Below are 19,140 nucleotides of genomic sequence, written 5' to 3'. Positions count from 1 at the left end.
TTCGCCGTTTCCTCCCTAATTGGCGACTTTTAGAACCAATTTTATTGTCAGCTTCCTTACATCCCACATTATCCTCATCGGGAGCAATTTAAGGATGAATTATCTCACCTGGAAGTGCTGCCCCTCCTGCCTGGCAGCGCTGCACATCTGTCCAACAGCTGCCAGACAGGAATGGGGGCAGTGGGAGAGGTGCCTTGCAGAGGTTGTTTACAGAGGGGTTTAATCAACCCTGCTCGATGCAGGAGCAAGTTCCTGCAAACTCCGTGATTCGAACCTGGAAACATCTACAGAGCCCCAAACAAAAGGAAACAAAGAGTATATTGCATTTGGTATTTCTTCTCCAGATTGATTTATCACTGTCACGTCTGTTCCTTCCTCCCCTCTGCATTCCTGTCTCCTGGTAATGCCGTAATATCGTTTATTATAGGACGTTATATAATGCACTCTACTGCTGCGAGTGTTGTTATTCCTAGACCAGACTTCTTTATTCAGACCCAATTCTGCAATCAAGGAGCCTCCTGCTCCGAGGCAGAGCCCTGCAGAGACACCTGCACTTCGTCCCAGAAGGAAAAGCCTCATGCTTTAAGAGGTCCTAATCTGAGGATTGGTCTGGCCAAGCTGCCGTATGGGGTCTGTATGTGCCCCGAAAAAGAAGATGAAATGGCAGCATTTGTACTGTGAGTGGGTTTTGATGTGGGTTCTGGAATTTGTGTTGGGTTTTTCCTGCTTTCTGTGGTGGCTCTCGGACATGGCTGTGCCAGAGCTGTCCCCAGGGCCAGGTGGGGATAGCCCAGGGGTGATCACCCTCTGGGGATGCCCTGCTCTGGTGGGAGCAGGGCTGGGAGCTGTGGATGTGGTGGGTGGAGTTGTGGGCACATAAACCTGCGAGATGAGCTTTAAGATCCTGTCTAACCCAAACCATTCTGGGATTCTGTGATTTACTCTTTTGTTTTTTTACTTGAGCAGCCCAAGCTGATCCTTGTGAATCATTGTGGCACGACTTCCTGGCAAAGTGATGTTCCCCTTGTGTAGCAGGACAATAAAAGCAGAATTACAAATTGTTCTTCTGCTGGAAACCACACACAGAGCCCTTCTCTGCTGCTTTGGTCCCAAATACTGTCTATGGTTCCCCAGAGCATGGAATACCATTCCAATGGCCGGTGCCTGGAGCGGTGGCTGTGCAGGGGTGACAGGTTCTGGGGGGTCTGTTTGAAGTCTGAACACCCCTCTGAAGCCATTGGGGATGGCAAACAGCCAGGGGAGCTGATGCTGAGGAAGGACTGGCCAGGCCCACTGAAATTCATGGCCACAAAGCAGGGAAGTAGCCAAAGGTATTCGGAGGTTTCCAGGAGGGATTAGGCACCGTCTTTGAAGGCAGGTCCAAGGGGGTGATTAAGAAACTCCAGAAGTACAAACCACAGCCCGGCAGAATGTGGGAGGACACCCAGGGGATAAAATCACCCTGTACGTGACTGATTTCTTGTGCTCCTCCTGGAGAAAACCCATCTGGCTGGGGCTGGAGCATCCTGAGCTCTGAGGGTGCTTTGGTAGGGGCTGTGTTTTTGTCTAACAGCCGAAATATCAACAAAGGGGCTTTGGTGGGGACAGGTGGGCTCTGGCAGGGGGGCCAAGGGGGTGCTCTGAAAACCCAGTAGTGACTGAGGTGGCCAGGGCAATGCTGCGGAGGGGACAGGATGCTGCAGGGGGGTGAGGGTGGATGGGGACATGGCAGCAGGGCCAGGGCAATGCTGTGGAGGGGACAGGACACTGAGGGAGTGACCAGGGACACAGCAGCAGCTCTCCCTGCTCACCCTGCCCAGGCTCAAACCCAGTGTTGGCCATCTCTGGCTCCTGGCCACTGCCTGTCCAGGTTCCATCAGCTTTCCCAATTTGGCACTGGGAGGGCTCTGGTGCTGCTGTGAGACCAGGAGTTAACATTTTCTAGATCCCAGGGAAGGGGGACCAGAGGAAGAAGGTTCTGGAGCGTCAACAAAAGAATTATCTTGTGCAAATAAACAGGAGAGACGGATTATCCCGCGCTGTTTGCGCAGGGAATTGCTGGAATGCTTGCTCGCTACGGCGCTCCCCGGAGCTGCCGGGGGCCTGGGCTGGTTTTCCACGGGGGGCTGGCTCCAGTCTGTCCCACCATGTCCTTGGCCTCATGGAGGGATCTGCTCTGGGTCACTTTCCCAGGCTGTGGTGTGGCCACGTGCTAAAGCAATGCAGGGGGTTCAGCCCCTCGTACCCACGGGCATCTTCTCCTCCTGTTCTTGGGTGAATCACAAAGCTCAGACCTCCAGCACCTCTGCTTCCCTGCCTCCTGCCTTCAGCCTTCCCTAAATCCCTTTTCTAGGAACAGAGGCTTAGATCAGTGTGAGATCTAGCCAGGATGCACAAAGAAGTACAAGAGATAAAGAGCTAAATGGAAAGTAATCCTCACACTCTCCAGGCATCTCCAAGCACTTCCCAGGCAGTCCATCGTCACTGCAGTGCCAGGAGAGGCTTGGGGGTGACACCCACAGGTTTGCCAGAGGGCACAGCCCAGAGGACACAGCGGACCTGGAGCTCAGGGAGGTCCAGCCTTTGTGTTTGAGGAGTATTTGGTGACAATGGGAAGCCTGGGTGGTGCAGGAGAGCTGGAGATGTGTGTGACACACAGCAGGGATCCCAAGCCATGCCAATTCCACACTCTGATGATCCATGCTGTGCCAATCCCATGCCATGAGACCCCTGCCTGCTCTCAGTCATCCCATTCCTGGCTTCACCTTCACCTCTTGTCCTGGCAGAAGGAGATTCACCCATGCAGCCGCTCCCCAGCCATGAAAACTTCCCCTCCCAGCCCATTTCCCTCCACTCCTGCACGGACACTTGGTACTGAGCAGGATGGAGAATCCATCCTGGAGCCAAGGCTGGATTCCAGCCTTGTTCAGGCTCAGGTTGGAGCCTCTGGCCAGACCTGAGCCATGGCAGGGGACACATATCCTCATAGCTAGGCTGGCTGCTGCTGGTGAGTATTCTGTGGGGCACACGGGTGTTTCAAAGTGTGCAGAGATATTTTAAGGGGCACAGAGGTGTTTCCAAAGGCACAAAGACATTTTAGGGGTCACAAAGATGTTTTAAGGGGCGCAGAAAGCACGGCCAGGCCCCAGCTGACATGGCCCAGCACGCGTGTGTTGAGGAGGATCTGGCTGCAGCAGGGAGGAGCACATCTCCTGGGTCCTCAGCTTTAATAACCTCTGGATTAATATCCAGGAACTACACATTTGTGGGAACCCAATTACACACACACAGACCTGCACATGTGGCAAGTGAGGGGTGACCAAGCACAGGCCCCTGTTCTGCCAGGAAGGCACAGGGCAGGGCCAGGGAGGCACAGGGCAGGGCCGTGGAACTGGAGAGGAGCAGGAAAGCAGCCCCAGATCATTTGTATTTTGTGACATCATGGCCTCCTCTGGCTTTTTTCACAGTTTTCCTCTGTTGTATTTAATAGACTTAATGGATCACACAGCACTATAAGAACAACAGACCTTCAATGTTTTTATTAAAGCCATCTACAAAAATCCCTCTGTGCTCGAGCTTTCCTGCGGGGTGACTCTGCTGAGATGCTGTTTCCATTAAGGACAATTGTGGTGAATAAAGAAGGAATGAACAAACAAATGGAAAAAGGCAAGGGGAGGGAGCAGTGATCAGAGAGAGCTGCTGCTGGAAAGAGGGTGACGCTGGTTGTGTCCCCCTGCCCACGCTGGACCGGGGCTCCTGTCACCCAGCCTGTCATGGGGGGCAGTGCCAGGGCCTCCTGCAGAGCCAGACTGGTTTGGGGAACTCTGGTGTTGGAATTGCTGCTCCATCCTCCCAGTGGGGTCACAGAGGGGAGATGCCACTTTCACACCTGCCAGGTGGGGTTATTCCCTCTCTCCTTCGGAGCTGTGAGTGCTGGAGGGAAGGAGCTCTCCCTGTGCCGTGTGTGTGACTGACACCACCCAGCCACTGCCAGGTTCCTGAGTACCAAACCTTTCTGGCAGCAGGTGGGTGAGTGCTGTGCTGCGAGAAACAGCAGGAGCCACGGGCTTTGGTTGGCAGGTTGGGGCTCCATCCCTTTGCTGCTGTGCTGGGGTGGACAGTGAGCACCACAAAAAGCATCTCTCCAGCCCTGGTGATGCAGCATCCAGGTGGAACCTGCTACTGCTTCAGTGTGGGCTGAGGGGACAGCAGCAGGGGACGTCACGGCCACTGAGATGCCACTGAGGACTCTTCTCTGTGCACTGGGACGTGGAGCATCACCGGGAAGATCTACCAGGCCAGGAAAAGGACAGTCATGTCCAGCCCTAAGCCCACGTTTCCTGGTGTGCAGCTGGGCTCTGGAGTGTTTGGGAGAGGCTCTGAGCTTGGGCACACTCAGTGATGCAGGACCAGCATCTTTGTCACCCAGCTGGAAGCAGCTGGCTCTGCCCAACATGGCCCAGCCCAATCCCCTCTGACCCTGAGCTGGTCCCACTGCCTGGCCTGGCAGATGCTCCAAGGCTGAGCAGGGCAGGAGCTGTGGCTGCAGTGCAGTGTGTAGGATGTGTAGGATGGCCTGTGCTCACCCTCGGCCTGGCAGGGGGAACATCATCCTCCATCTGCCAAAAGACTCTCAGCTTTCCTTCTGCTGCTTTGATCCTTTTTCTTTCCTTAAACTGATACCCAGACATTTCATTTTGTGGGTGCTCAGAGTTCAAAAAGGTCTGGAAAAGCCCTTCTGTCTCTGCAGAACCCTGGAGCTCTTGTCTGGCTGCTGCTGTCAGCAGCTCCTGCCCGCAGTCCCAGCACCACCGGACGTGGTGCTCTCCTGCCACATGCAGTGGGGAAAGTGAGGGACACACCAGAATTCCTTTGAAGGGGAGATGTCAGTTTTTAACTGGAGCTTTGAACCTTCCTCTGAAATCCCAGGGAGCCTGACCCAGCCGATCCCATCAGTCAGCACACTCCATTCCAGCTCTGCACTTCACTCTTCCGTCCGTGCCACCATCCCAAGGAGCACGATGATGGACGAAGCCTGTCAGTCCTGCAGGTATTTTGGTCGTGAGAGCACCCTGGGAACCCAGGATCCACCTCAGGACATCAAATGGCCTCTGGATGGCAGGAAGGGAGGCACCCAAACACCGTGAGTGGGTTGATGGTTGATGTGCTGGTCACTTGGTTACTCTGAGGCTCTTGGAGGCACTTTTGGCACCTGAGCCCCGTGGGGACACAGCAGTGCTGAGCACGAGCAGATGTCTCTGTGCCACCCCAGGTGGCTGAGGGAAGGTTTTTGGGGCCCAGCCTGGATGCACACGCTGCAGGTAGGTGTCTGGGTTTTTATTTTCCCAGGGACTCTCTTCCATCTCGCTACCCTGTGCTCCTTCGTGCTCCCTCCGACACTGCAGAGTTCTCCTCGAGGGCTTGACAGACACGGGCAAAGCTCTCTGATTTATGCCACTCTGACACTTGCTGGGCTGTAACACCTGGAGAATCCCAGCCTACCTGCCGTGCCAGAACTGTTCACTAAGCCCTAAATCAACAGAGACGGTTCTTGCCTGCGCCTGCCTCTCGCAGCTCGCAGAGCAGCTCCGCTTGTTCGTGGCCAGCACTGTTCCCTGTAATGCGCTAAGCTTCCCGACATGATGTTTAGCACATGTTCCCTGCTCTGCCCCCCCGCTCAAAGGCAGCCTTATAGTTTGCAAATGGGATGAAACCACTGTGCGGCCCCGCGCCTTGGCCGAGCTCCCGCCCCGCGCCGCGGCTGCCAGAACCTTTGCCGCACCTTCCAAGTCATTATGTGTAGTCAAAAGCCTGCCAGAAGGGCTGGGAGGATAAAAGAAAGAAGGGGAAAAAAAATAAAACAGAACCAAAAACCCCCTAATGCACGTGAAGGAGCGGCAGAGTAAGCGAGGCATGTCCTCCATGGAGCGCTGCCCGGCGCTCACCGTGCGCCGCCTGCTCCAGGTGGGTCTCCTCCTACGTTGGCCTTTTGGGGAACAAAAGCCGTGCTTGCCCGGGGAGGAGAGCTCCGTCCCCCCTGGGTTTGTCTGGGACGGCTGCCACCATCAACAAACGCGGATCAGCGCCGAGAAGCTCGGGGGGATGTGTCGGGGCAGGCTGGGAAGCGCGGAGATGCGGCTCAGCCCCGCGCAGACACTGGGAGCGTATCGTGGGGATCAGGAAACGCCTCCGAGGAGCTGATGAGTGCGGATACAAAGAGCTGTGGTTGTCTGTGTAAACAGGGAACCGCAGCCAGGAGAAAGGATCAAAGCTGGGATATTCACCCAAAGCCGCAGACCTCTACTCCGGGCTGGGGGAAAGCGCCGGGCTCGCCCCGGGCTGTCAGCGAGGGCACGGGGCAGCTCCGGAGGGGTGGGAGCTCCGTGGGCTCTCACGGCCCTCCCACCTGCTGTCCTGGTTCCAGAGGTGGCAGAGGTTCCTGAGCTGCCCGCGGGCACCGGAGGGACCGAGGTGACAAAGGAGGGGACAGCGAAGGGGACAGGGTGAGACAGGCTGTGAGGAACAGGAGCAGTGGAGAGAGGAGACAAGGAGCGGACAGAGCCGCCGCGCTCCTGCCGATGCAGCCAATCCTCCGAAACGCTGCTCGGTGTTTTCCCGGCTGCCACCATCAGGAGAGGCTGTGCGCTCACCAGGGAGCTCCGCTCCCTCTCTCGCAGCCCGAGGAACGGGATATCTCTGCCCATTTTGGCACCTCCCTCTCCTTTTGTTTCTTTTCTCCATCCTCGTCAGTTCTGCCTGCCCTGGATGCGGTATTTCGGGAAGCGGTGAGGATCGGAGCGGAGGCTGCTGGCACTGCCCGTGGCTGAGGCTCATCTGCTCCCAGGAGCTGCTCCCGCCGCAGCTGCCGGACGCCAGCGGCCCCAGCCACCCCTCGCTGGAGGTCCTGGACTTCTCCCAGTGACCTGGAGCTGTTTGCCGTGTTCCTGCACAAGACCTAGATTTTAATGCCAACTGAGCAGCTGTCTAAATGTTCTGTGACATTTCGGAGACGGAATGGATCGTACCGCTCAAACCTCCTCCTTCCGAGCGCATTCAAATGGTACCTTTTCAGTTTCAGGGAACTTTGTTTGCTTTAAAGGCTTTGTGATCATTTCAGCGGAGGCCTCAGCCAGCCAGCCTGCCTCAGTCCTCCATCCCAGGACATCCTGCAGGCCACAGCTCCCTTTTTCTCTGTGGGGTGGCCTCCACCACAGCCACACTCCTCTGCATTCAGAGCTTCCCGGGGGCTTCAAACCCTTCCCAATCCTGGAGCAGCCATTCTAGTTATTAACAGCCCTTTCTGAACACACACAGCCTGCTGCAGTGTGTGCCTGGCCCACGGGCTCTGGGCTACCTGAAAAAAGAAAAGTTAAAAGCATTGCTGAATTTGTTAATTGGCACAAACTGCAAAACTCCTCCGTGGAGATTCTGCCATCTTATTTAATGAGACCATTCCCTTGGCCTCGAGGTAGAAGGGAAAGACCCCAGACACCTAATGAGCTTCACAAAGACTGGTGAGTTAATAGAGCTCGGTGTGTCGACTGGAAAAATTAACTTTAGAATCAAGTTTTCTGCAGTAAAAAAAATGGTTTGAGATCTAGAAATGGTCACAGGGGCCCAGTACACCCAGTACACCCAGGGGAACCAGCCACAGTGATACCTGTGTGACAGGGACACAGCACAGAACTGGCACAGACCTGGAAGTGTCCAAGGCCAGGCTGCTCAGGGCTTGGAGTAACCTGGGGTAGTGGAAGGTGTCCCTGCCATGGCAGGGGGTGGGACTGGATGGCCTTTAAGGTTCCCCAAACCATCCTGTGACTCCCTGATTCTCTGCTGAGAGCTCTTGTCACAGCCACTGCTGTCACTTCTGGCTCCTCTGCCAGGAAAGCAAAGTAAGTATTTCAGCATTTAACAGCCCCTTTTCTGTGTTTCAGAGCTTGTGGGGAGAATACAGGTTCATAATTGCACTTCAGAATATGAGGTGGTCTCTTACGTATGGTCTGGGCTAAAAGGCAAACAAACTTCCTGCCCTGTCCCTCAAAATAATTTCCAATTACTGAGAAGTCTCACTCCACACTGGCCTCTCCTTGTTTAAGAACAAACAGTGCCTCAATGCTGATAAGGATTTAAACCCAAATAAACAGCAGTTGCTTTTTACATGAGAACCACAAAATTAGTGCTCTATGTGCTCCCAGAAAAGAGGCCTGAATTGGTCAAAATTTCCTTGCAGATCTGTGCACACACAGGGACTGATGTGGCTGGACAATGAGCATGTCAAAGCCAGCTTTCCCTCCCTCCTGGCAGACACCGGCTTATTCTTTACCCCAAATCCTTACAGTTCATTTTTCAAACCTCTTGAGCAACTTATCTTTCAGTATCTCTCTTCGGAGCCTCCCATTCATCACGGCTAATTGTGGGCTGCCAGCACCCAGAGGGGATTCTGCAGCTCGGGCTGGTGTCATGGTCTGGTGGATGGCATGAGGGGAATGGCTGAGGCTGGGCTGGCATTTATCATCTCCAAGAGGAGTTTGCTTAAAAAAATAAAAAGGCAGAGTCTGGATGGATGAAACTGAGTCAAGGGCCCACACAACAAGTCTGCAAAATCCTGCGAGGGGAAGGAAATCCATTCCCTTCTCTTCCCGCAGATTGGGAAGCACTGAAATTCCTAGGAGCAGGACAAGGCAGGGGCAGCAGAAGCTGCAGCTCCTGGCAGTCTCATGCTTTCTACAGATTCCCTGAGAGAAGCATTAAGGCCTTCAGTGTTTTGGGATTCTTTTCCCCCCTTGACTTCAATAGAGAAAGGGAACAAGGTTTTACATCCTCTTCCCAGCACTGTTTCACTGGACACCGGCCTTTCCGCAGGAAGAAATTATCTTCAGCAAAGTTTTGTTTGGAAGGAAGAAATAAGCATTTTGATAACCTCTTTGATGTAATGGAGGATGTGTATTTCTACATTTTTTTATATCTCATGATAGCTCCTAATCTCCAAATGTTTGTCAAACTCAGTTAAGAACAGGGAAGGGAGGGAAGTGCCCGGGGGTCCCGCAGCTGTGACAAGGCAGGTTTATCACGGCACAGGAGGTGCTTTAGCCCTGTCCTAAAGGACCTCTGTGTTCAGATGGATTTTCCATCACTGCCTCTCTCCATGGCCTGAGCAGCCTCCCCCCAGCCCAGGCTGTATCCAAACCCATCCCTGACACCACTGCCAGGACTGTTCTGGGCACTCAACCACCCAGACCAGGCTGGTGCCCCGTGCCCGAGGGCAGGTGTTGGGATTCAGGAACATCCATGGGAATGAAGAGATTTCTCCCACCTCCCGTTGGTTCTGGAGCACATGTTCAGAGGCAGAGGCATCCTCTCCTCTGGGGTGAGCAGGGGGAGCAGAGCACCCCGAGCTCCGCTGCCTCCAAGCAGCCGATGGCAGCCAGAGCACTGGGAGCAGCTGCAGAGGGTGGGCAGGGGAGAGCCCCAATCCAAGCCAGAAAATCCAGCCTGGAGGGGAATAAAAAGGCAAAACCCACAAGATTGAAAGGCAGAGTGCAGTAAGAGAGAGTTACCAGGAGATTTTGAAACACAAAGCCAGAGCCTGCCCAGAAGGAATGTACACAGAATGCATGAAAATCTCTGCTCCTCCTCTGACAAAGAGCATTTTGCAGTGCCTCAGTCCCTGCGCCTTCCCTCGGCTGTGGCTGTGGGGAGGGGGCTGAGGGCAGGGCTGCAGGCTGCCAGCCATTGATGTCTTCTCCAAAGGCACCATGAGCTCTCCAGGCTGCTGCAAACCCTGAAGCAAATTGCAGAGGTTCACCCAGAGCATCCTCAGGAAAAGGGAAAACAAATCCAGGGAGGACCTGCAGCCTTGGCACCTCCCTGTGATTCCCACCCTGGGGACATTCCAGGGTTATCCACAGCAAGGGGAACCCAGAGACAACTGGGGTTCACTCCCTGGGGGCTGGGATGGACAAATCCCCGTGGCCACAGCCCAGGGAAGGTGGGAGCCAGAGGTGATGTTTCTTTCCAAAGAAACCCACCCTCATCAGGCACCTCATTCCCAGTGGGAACTCAAAAACTCTTCCTTTCTACCCATTTCTCAATATCCAAGGGCATTGAGTGGTCCATGCAGTGCTTGGTGAAATACCAGGAGCAAGCTGTGCTTGGAAAAGGCTCTTCTGCAGATGGCTGCTCCCTGAGTTATATCCCTGTGGATAGATGGGATCAGCTCTCTGGACACTCTGAACCATCTCTGAACCATCCAGGTATTTCCTCCTGCTCGGTCATGCCCTGTCACCTGTGCCAGTGTAGGCTCCCAGCACCCACCCAACTCCTCTGGCAACCTCACCTCAAACTCCGTCACCCCAGCCAGGCCATAACCTTGTCTGACCTGTCATTCTGAGCAGCACTCTGAGCTGGTAACAATCCTAATCCATCTCTTTGGTACTCAACTTCCAGCATCTCTCACCCTTAAAATTCCCTGGAGGCCACTCACAGGCATGGAGCTGATGCCATATCCCCATTGTCTGACCACAGCAAAGACTTAAAAGCTGCTGTTCTGAAACATTTCAGCAAAAAAAAGAACATTATTAACAGCAAGATGAGAAGACTTGCGGGTTTCAAAGGCAGGAGACATGAATGATTCCTTTTCCTAAAGAATGAAACCCAATGAAAATGCAACATTTCCTTCAGAAGCAGGAGCTCCCTCTCAGCCAAAAGGAGGACAGGGAATGGTGCTGCTGATGATCCTGGCTGAGGAGGGCTCTCCCTGCACCCCTGCACAGCAGCTCTGCACTGCACGCCCTTGCTCTCCCCTCCGGAAGGACGGGAGCTCGGCACTGCGGGGGGAGCCTGACAGATTCTGTTTACCAGAAAGCCATTAGGATAAAAGGAAAATCCCACTTAGCAGAAGTTATGAATTTCCCAAAGTCAGGCTATTGGCACTGGTGGGGGACGGGAAATGCTGATTATTGATGGATGTGTTGAATTACTTCCTCCCTGGGCTGCCTCTGAGATGAGCAGGAGCTGCACTGGGAGCAGGTTCTTCTCTTCCCAGGGCATCCATGGGGTGCTGGCATTAACCAGGGGGCACTGGCACCTCCCTGCAGCTGCATTCCCAGCGGGATGCTCACACAGGGAACAGCCCTGCTGTGGACAACCCAACCTTCAACTGGGCCACCTCTGAGAAGAGGGGTGGGGTTGTCTTCTCCTGTCTCAGGGCAAGAGAGAACTTAGAGTCCCTTCCGTGCCTAAAGGAGCTCCAAGAGAGCTGGAGAGGGACTTTGGATAGCGGCCTGGAGGGATGGGACACAGGGAAAGGCTTCTCACTGCCATAGGGCAGGGATGGATGGGATACTGGGAAGCAATTCCTGGCTGTGAGGGTGGGGATGCCTTGGCACAGGGTGCCCAGAGAAGCTGTGGCTGCCCCAGCCCTGGGGGTGTCCAAGGCCAGCTTGGACAGAGCTTGGAGCAGTCTGGGATAGGGGAAGGTGTCCCTGCCCATGGCAGGGGGTGGGACAGGACAGGCATTAAGTTCCCTTGGTCCCATCCAACCCAGCCATCCTGTGATTCCATGATTCTGTGAACATCATGGAGCACCCATGGGGTGCCCAGCCCCTCCCAGCACCCCAGAGCTGCTGCCTGGAGCTGCAGAAGGCCCTGGGGCAGAGCTTGGAGCTGGGCCAGCCAGGTGGGGCAGGATCAGCTGCTCCCCACCCTGAGGAGCCCGTACAGCACATGCTGAGCTGTTAAGGACAAAACCTGTTGCCTGGGAGGCAGAGTTCCACCTGCAGGCTCTGATGGATGGAAAGTGTTTAAGTGAGAGCGTGGCAGCCCCAGCACAGCCAGCCCAGCCCTCCTCCATCCCTGCACTGATTTATTCCCTTCTCTGCCGCCCCTAATGCTCCTCTCAGCTCTGCGTGGCTCAATGCAGCACAAATTAACAGAGCCCACAAAAGCCCTCTGAAGCCATTCCCTTGATTAGCAGGTCTGTAGTGCTGAAAGATATCTTCATTTTCATAACTTGGCACTGAATGGATGGCAGCCACGGAACTGCAGCACGTCATTCCCCAAAGGGAGGAGTGGCATGGATTTTTCTACACTGTAGGAATTGCTGAAGATTGAGACAAACGACTCAAGAATCAAAAAGGGGAAAGAGGAAAGCTGGGGAAGGAAGGACAAAATGCTGCAGGACTCGCTGGGGACTGAGGGGTGGGCAGTGATGGCCCAGATTGTGACCTGCCGTGGCTCTGTCCATCCATCTGGGCTGTGCAGGTCAGAGCTCTGCCCTGGGGCTGGCCCAGGGACATTGGTGGCTGCAGCTCCTTGTGTCCCTCTCTCAGGAACCGACACATTCATCAGCAGACAGAGGGCAGTGACACACCTGTCCCTTGGAACCATTAAATAAGAAGTTGGAAAACACCTCTGAGCTCACCGTGTCCAACCCTTGTGCAGTGCCAGGGCTTACACGGCTGCTTTTGCCACATCATTGGGGGTTTCTTTTCCTTCCTGGCCATGATGAAATCGCCACTGCTGGAGGGGACCCCAGGAACTCGTGTGGTGCCTCCAAGCAGTGTCAGGGGATGGCTCAGCTTGACCCCTGAGTGCCAGCCAGGTCCATTCCCAGGTCCTCACAAAGCTCCATTTCCACTCTGTCATCAGGACTAAAACCCCAGGACATCCTGGGATTCATTCAGGGTGAGAACCCTCCCTGCACAGAAGGTCTGGGCACCGTTTAGGGTCTGGAAGCTGGGCTTAGGCCACTTAGTGGCTCTCCAAGCACTTGACCCTGGGATTTAATGACTTACTGGGCCTGGCTGCACCTCCAGCATCTCTCCAGAATTGTGCAGAGGCTGTTCTGTGCTGCAGAGGAATGATGGGGGTGGGGAGTGAATCTTCCTCCCAGCTGTCCCCTGTGCTGGGACTGGGGCAGCCCCACTGGCCACGATTTCTGCTGCTCCCCCTCCGCGACCACATCCTCACCCCAGATAACCCCAGCAAAGGGAGGGGAGGAAAAGCTCCTGAGCCAGATAAAGACAGAGGGATTATAAGGTGTTTATGCTTTTGCAAAATTAAAGTCTTGAAGGTGAGACAGGTTTACATTGGCACAGAATTAATGGTTTGGTGCAGCGCGAGGGGACAGCGAGAGCAGGGAGCGGGGCCATCCATCAGCACGCGCCGATGGCACAGGGGAAGGAGATGCTGGCATAAATCAGGCCCTGTGCAGGAAATAAGCAGGATGGATGACAGGCAGAAGCTGGTGATCTGTTATTCCCACCGTGCCAGGAGATGCAGGAATTGTGGCTGGGTGAGTTCAGGTCTCGTCCCAGCACGGGTGGCTCCGGGTGGGATGAGCCTCCCCTGCAGTGCCAGGTCCGTGGCTGGGGCTGCAGAGCAGCTCTGTGCCCACCCCACATCCTGCATGGGCACTCACACGAGGCTCAGCAGCACCTGCAGGCTTCACCCCCTTCTCTGGAGGTGTCAGTGCCGGCTGCCATCTCCACATCCTTGGAGAACTGAGCCCAAAAGGAAGCAGAGGAGGTTTTCCTTCCCTTGGACAGTGCTGAAGAGGATTAGGGGTCTCTCACTGGTCCTTCTGGCATCTCTGCATTGCTCTCCCTCCCTGCCAGGGTGATGCAGCTCTGCTTTGGGAATGTGGGCAGATGAGGGAGATGAGACAGGAGCTGGGCTCCTCCATAGGCTGAGGCTCATCTCTAGTGTGCAATTCCCTTAATTTTAAGACTTTGGGCTCAATTTCTCTGGTTATTCTCCAGACCTCCCCAGCAGTTCCTGGTGCCGCTCTGACTTCAAAGGGAAATGAGACCTTACACATTTAATTGAGGCAAATTTCCTCCCTGTTGTCGGGTCAGCGAGGGGGGATTAATGGGGGCCAAGGCTCAGCCCTCTGGGGACACCCAAACATTTCAACACATGGGGCAACCCTGGAAGGTGGAAAACAGGCGATGGGGAACTGGAGGTGACCAGGGCTGATCAGCAGCAGCTGAGACACATAAATCTCTCCAGCCATCAAGAGCTGCAGCCTCCCCCCACCTCTTTATTTAGGCTGTGTTTTTTGAATGTAACCTGAAGCAATTAAGCTCTTTCATCAGATGTCCTGCCTTCAATTTCCCTCCTGGTTAGCGCTATCAGCGGCAAGGGAAAGACGTGGGAGGCTCCGGCAGCCTTGCTCGGGTCTGGATGTGGGCAGAGACAGCTCAGGTGAGTCCTGCTGGCCTCCCCCTGCAGCAGCCCCTGCCCCGGGGTCACCTCTGGGAGGGCAGCAGCACCTTCTGGTGGGAAGCAGCTTGGGTGCCTCGCACACTGTCCCCCCATCTCCCCTCCCCTCGGGCCCGTCCGTGCAGTTCCCGAGGGATGAAGAGGAGTTTTAGCAGAGAGGAACGAGGTGTCGGTGTGGCTGTGACGGGGAGCTCCAGCCCCGTCCCTGTGGGAAGAAGGAGAACACCCACACCCCTACCGAGCTCCTGCCAGTGACAGATTGTGCCTCGCCCGGCCGAGATGTGAGCCGGGCTTTGTTTGGACAGTTTTAGGGTCACTTCCAGGCTCCCGGAGATCCAGCTGCTGTCAGCAGCCGGCGATGCAGCCCCGCGGGGACCCGACCTCTGCTCCTGGAGCTCCAACCCCTGGGGCCGCGGTGCTGACACCTCCCTCCCGGCCTGGGGAGGAATTTCGGATGGGTTTTCCCGCACCGACCCACCCCAGCCCCGAAAGTGCTGCTGGCAGCGCTGGCACGCAGCTGGTGCCAGCAGCCACCCCCGAGCCTCACTCCTGCCCAAAGCAGAGGGGACAATCCAGCCCCGGCGGGATTTGGGGTCTCTCTAAAGGATTTCGCATCCCCCAGAATCCCTGCCTGGCATGGTTAAAGGCAGCGAGTCTCACTCCTGTGCCATGGCCGTGCCAACCCCGCGGGAAGGGCGGGCGGGGGGCGCAGGGGCCGAGCTCCGCAGGAACCCCCCCAACCTCCCTTATTTGAGTTCTCAGCCCCTGCTGCGAGGCTGAAGCCCACGAACATCAACCCTGAGGCTATAAAACCTGACTCGGTGTTTAACAGCCACACGGCGAACCACGGCGAGCCGAATAACTGCGCGGAAATTCCCAAGCCAAGGACTGCGACTGGAATTAATTAGTTCTTGCTCTGACAACCTTTTCTGGTGCCACCAGGTGGTAACAACGTGCAGGAGCCAGCTGTCCCTTCATGCCACCCTGGACAGCTGCTCTCAGGCACCGGTGTGGGGGGAAGAAATCTCTGTGCCTTGGGACATCCATCTCCAGGGAGCAGCGGCGGAGCGTAAATCCTCCCCGGAGTCCTGTATGGCGACGGGGAAGTGCATTTGAAGGATGGAGAGATCTTAGCTGCTACCAAATGCCAATTTTCTCGAAAGCCTTTTGGAGAGAAAGGGCTTTGCATGAGCACCCTGCACTGCGCTGAGGGCGTCTCGGTGGTCCTGCCTCGGCCAAACCGCGCTGATGGAGCCGTGTCCCCACCGTGACTGTCCCCAAAACTGGCACCCAGAGCACGGCGGGAGGACCTGGCAGGTTTTCCTGGGGAAAGGCCGAGCCTGGTCCCCCAGGCAGGGGAGGGAGGGGAAGGCTGGAGAAGGAAAGGGCAGCAATGACCTCAGCTCTAACACTCGCTGATAAAGGTTCTTTCTGGGCTTTTCCCGAGCCCCGATTGTCCCCGGGAGAACCGCACAGGGAGCATTTAATCGCCCTGCCAGCCCCGCTCCTGCCTTTCCTCCTTCAAGGAGCAAGAAAGTGAAAATCCTTTGATGCCAGGAAGCGATAGAGAATACTTTCTGCTCCCAAAATAAAGGATACAGTTTTCTAAGCATCTCCTCTCCTCCTGGGGCCCTCCCACCTTTCCCATCCCTCTCTCCCTGCTCCTCCCGCTCCCTGCCCAGGTGAACTCCTGGGCAGAGCCGGTTGTCATCTTTTCAACAACTCCTTTTTCCCTCGCTCCGAGTCTGCAGGGAGCGGCCCTTACTGTTTACACACCTCCGGCTCCGGGGCGGGAGGTGAAACAATCCCGGCTTTCATTCCATGGAGAAGACGGGGAGATGGAGCAGCCCCGGCCCTGGTACCCACCACAGCGCCTGGGATGGCCAAGCTGCTCCTCCCCAGGGACCCCCACGCTTCTCCTGTGCCAGGATCCAGCTCCTGCCTCTGGGATTGCCCCTCCTCCGCAGGGAAATGCCCAGCCTGGCGCCCGCTCGAGGTGATCCTGGACATCACCTGCCCATGGCCACTGGCACATTCCTGGGTATCTCCCCACCACAGAGGCTCCCATCCCTGATATCCCACGGCGGTGTTGGGTGTGAGCTGAATTTGCCAGGACTGGTGCAGGAGTGTGAGCTGCCAGCAGCCCCTCCCTGAGCCGTTCTGTGATTTATTAAAGGCTGAGCCCGTCCCAGCCATCCCGACCTCACCAGGGCCCTGCAGCTGCAGCGTATCAAAGCCTCCGAGCTGGTAACTGGAAAGGAAAACTCTCCCAGGCCTCTCCTCGTGTAGCAGGATTGTCTCCATCTTCTCCTGGGGGCTGTGCTCAGGGGGTTTCACAGCTCTGTGAGGCTGCCCCGATGGAGTGTCCCCAGTGCCAGCAGACACAGCACATCCCTGTCTGCAGGGCACATGGACCACACCCAGCCTGCCTTCTGCTGGTCCCGAGCCCAGGAACGTTTCCTTCCCCGTGTCCTTGGGGCCTCCTGAGCCCCACTGAGCACTGCACAACTTGTGTTGATCAGGTGTGGGGGAGCTGGATGCTGAGAGCCCCCGAGGACCTTCCCACAGAGACACCACCTTGCTGCAGGTGGAGACGGAGCACGGAGCCACCTGGAGCAGGGGGCACTGCTGGGAGCTTGGGGATGGCTGGGGCAGCAGTGGAGAGGAGAGGGACTCAGGGAATGAGATCTCTGTGCCAGACCCCTCCAGGAGTGACCTGAGAGCACCCCTGGCCCTGCAGTGGGTGCTGAGCATCGCCCCTGTGCCCGCTCAGGCCCCACAGACAGGAATGGGCTGGTTCTGGTTTGGCTGCTGCTGCAGCTCCTTTATTCATTTATCATCTTAGTCCCATCTCTGACGTGACAGAAAAAGCACAGATGAGGAAAAGAATTAAAGTTTGCTGAGCAGGGTGGGATTTCTGTGCTACTTGGGGGACTGTGTCCTACTTTCTGGTGTTTCTTTTCCTCTCTGACAATACTCCAAGGGCAAAACCTCTGAGGACCCCAAGCCCTTGACCTTCCTTCATCAGGCAGAGCTGCTCAGACGCAGCCTCCCCGACGGACCCCGGCTGGCGCCGGAATCAAGGATGTTGATTGCATTCAGATTCTAATTTACTCAACTTGCTACTAGGAAGTCATCAGAAAAGATGGTTTAAAATCATTCAGGGAAAACTCAGAACATAAAATTTTAATTGCCACCTTGTGAAATGAGGTTCTTTCCCTGGCTGGCCAAGCCTGGCTGCTGTGCTGGTGTGGATGGAGATGTTCCTCACCAGCTCGGTTGTGTGGGCAGGAGGATGGAGATGGGGACAATCAGCTGCTGTAGGTGCTGCAGGATTTGATCCCTACAAACACTAGGGAAAATATTTTGCTGGACACCAGCAGCAGCCCTGGGTCAGGCACTCTGCTCCCATCGACACCAAAACTTTCACCCCTTCAGCAAAACCCTTTTGACATCTGTAAGAGCTGCCACTTCCACCTCTGCAGCAGGATTGCATTATTCATGGTAACCTGGTTAATAGAATAATTTGGCTTGGTTTTGACTCAAAATTGCCCATGAGCAGCCTCCAGTTTTGGTGATGTAATTCAAAACAGAGAATAAAAGACCGGTGGGTACGTGGCTGGTCCCTGAGCATTGGGATTAGGGAATGCTGGCTCTCCCTGAGCACACATGCCAGCCATGGAGCCCCTGGGGTCTGAGTTTGAACAAACTCATGTAAATCCATCCCAGATAACTTGTGAAAATCTTCTTAATCCTCTGTGGCCCTGCACAATCACCTGCACCCCTCAGGTGCTGAGGGAGTGAGGCAGGTGAGGGCAGATGGAGCCAGCACAGACACGGCCTCACTCCTCTACAGAACACCACGCATTTGTGACTGAAAACAGGAAAAATCCTCTGCTTTCCCCCTCATCCTCCCTCTGAGCAGGCTCCTGGCCTTACACAATTATTTATGTGCTGGAAGAGGCAAATCAAAGATCATTAAGTTGAGCCCAGCAGCAGAGACAGATCTGCTGCTGGAGGAGGAGCATTGCCAGGTGATCCGAGCCTGTCCCCACTGCCTCAGGCGCCCCTGTCACCTGCCAGTGTCCCCAGGTGCCTCAGAAGCCACAGATCAATAAAGCCACACTCGGGCTGGAGTGTGAGTGAGCCCAGGACAGCATCGATCCCTCGTCACCGCAGCGAGCAGAGTCTGTAATGGGCTGGGATGAGCCGGGGCTGACGGATCCTGGAGCAGCTGGAGATCAATAGCTTTCATAAAGCAGACTGAAAAATAGGGGAGAGGCCTAATGGCACTGGAGTGCTGGGCTACACTTACACAAGAAAAACAATTTGAGGAGGACAAAATAGCAACATTGATCATGCCACTATTTCCCCATTTTTATCTTTCTTTGGGAAAGTTCTCAGCTGACTCCAGACATCACAGCCTTTACTGGAGCCCTGGTGCAAGCAGAGGTCGCATGTGGCATTGCTGCTTTTTGCATTCCCAGTGTGTTGTGCTGGGTTTAACCCTTACTTTAATTAGGAGAATTCCCTGGGCAGGCCCCCTCTCCCCATCCCTGCACAAGGGAGAGGGGCAGAGCTGCTCTGCTCTTGTGTTACCCTGGACTGCCGTGTGCCCCACCCTCACTGGGACATCTGGTGAGAGTTTTGGGGCTGAACATCTGTCCCTCCCTGCCCAGGCACCTCTGGAGTGCCAGGGGTTCTCTATCCCTGCCAGGGAGCCCCGATGGCACCACTGTGGGCACGGGACACGGCCCCACAGCAGCTCACAGGAACAGTTTTGTGCTCAGCATCAACTCCGTGCTGTCCTTGGCAGCACCTGGCCAGGTGATTTATCTTGGAATACATCTGCCTCATTTATTATTTTTGTTTTTAGAGATCTGTTCTGCAGTTCTGGATAAGTTCTGCCAAACAATG

At 55.4% G+C, this 19,140-nt stretch overlaps 1 long non-coding RNA gene across 1 annotated transcript; it reads left to right on the top strand.

The window, feature by feature from the left end:
• Nucleotides 1-13,111: 13,111 nt before the first annotated feature.
• Nucleotides 13,112-15,832, top strand: LOC148183060 (uncharacterized). Its single transcript, XR_015773863.1, has 2 exons — nt 13,112-14,205; nt 15,056-15,832. It is a non-coding gene; the product is annotated as an uncharacterized LOC148183060 (long non-coding RNA).
• Nucleotides 15,833-19,140: the final 3,308 nt, after the last annotated feature.

The sequence above is a fragment of the Pseudopodoces humilis genome, chromosome 15 (assembly GCF_049639895.1).
Source record: "Pseudopodoces humilis isolate 2021_Gansu_Grassland_sample_001 chromosome 15, ASM4963989v1, whole genome shotgun sequence".
NCBI lineage: Eukaryota > Metazoa > Chordata > Aves > Passeriformes > Paridae > Pseudopodoces > Pseudopodoces humilis.
Note: the sequence above shows the minus strand (reverse complement) of the source record. Positions and strands in the feature narration are given on the sequence as shown.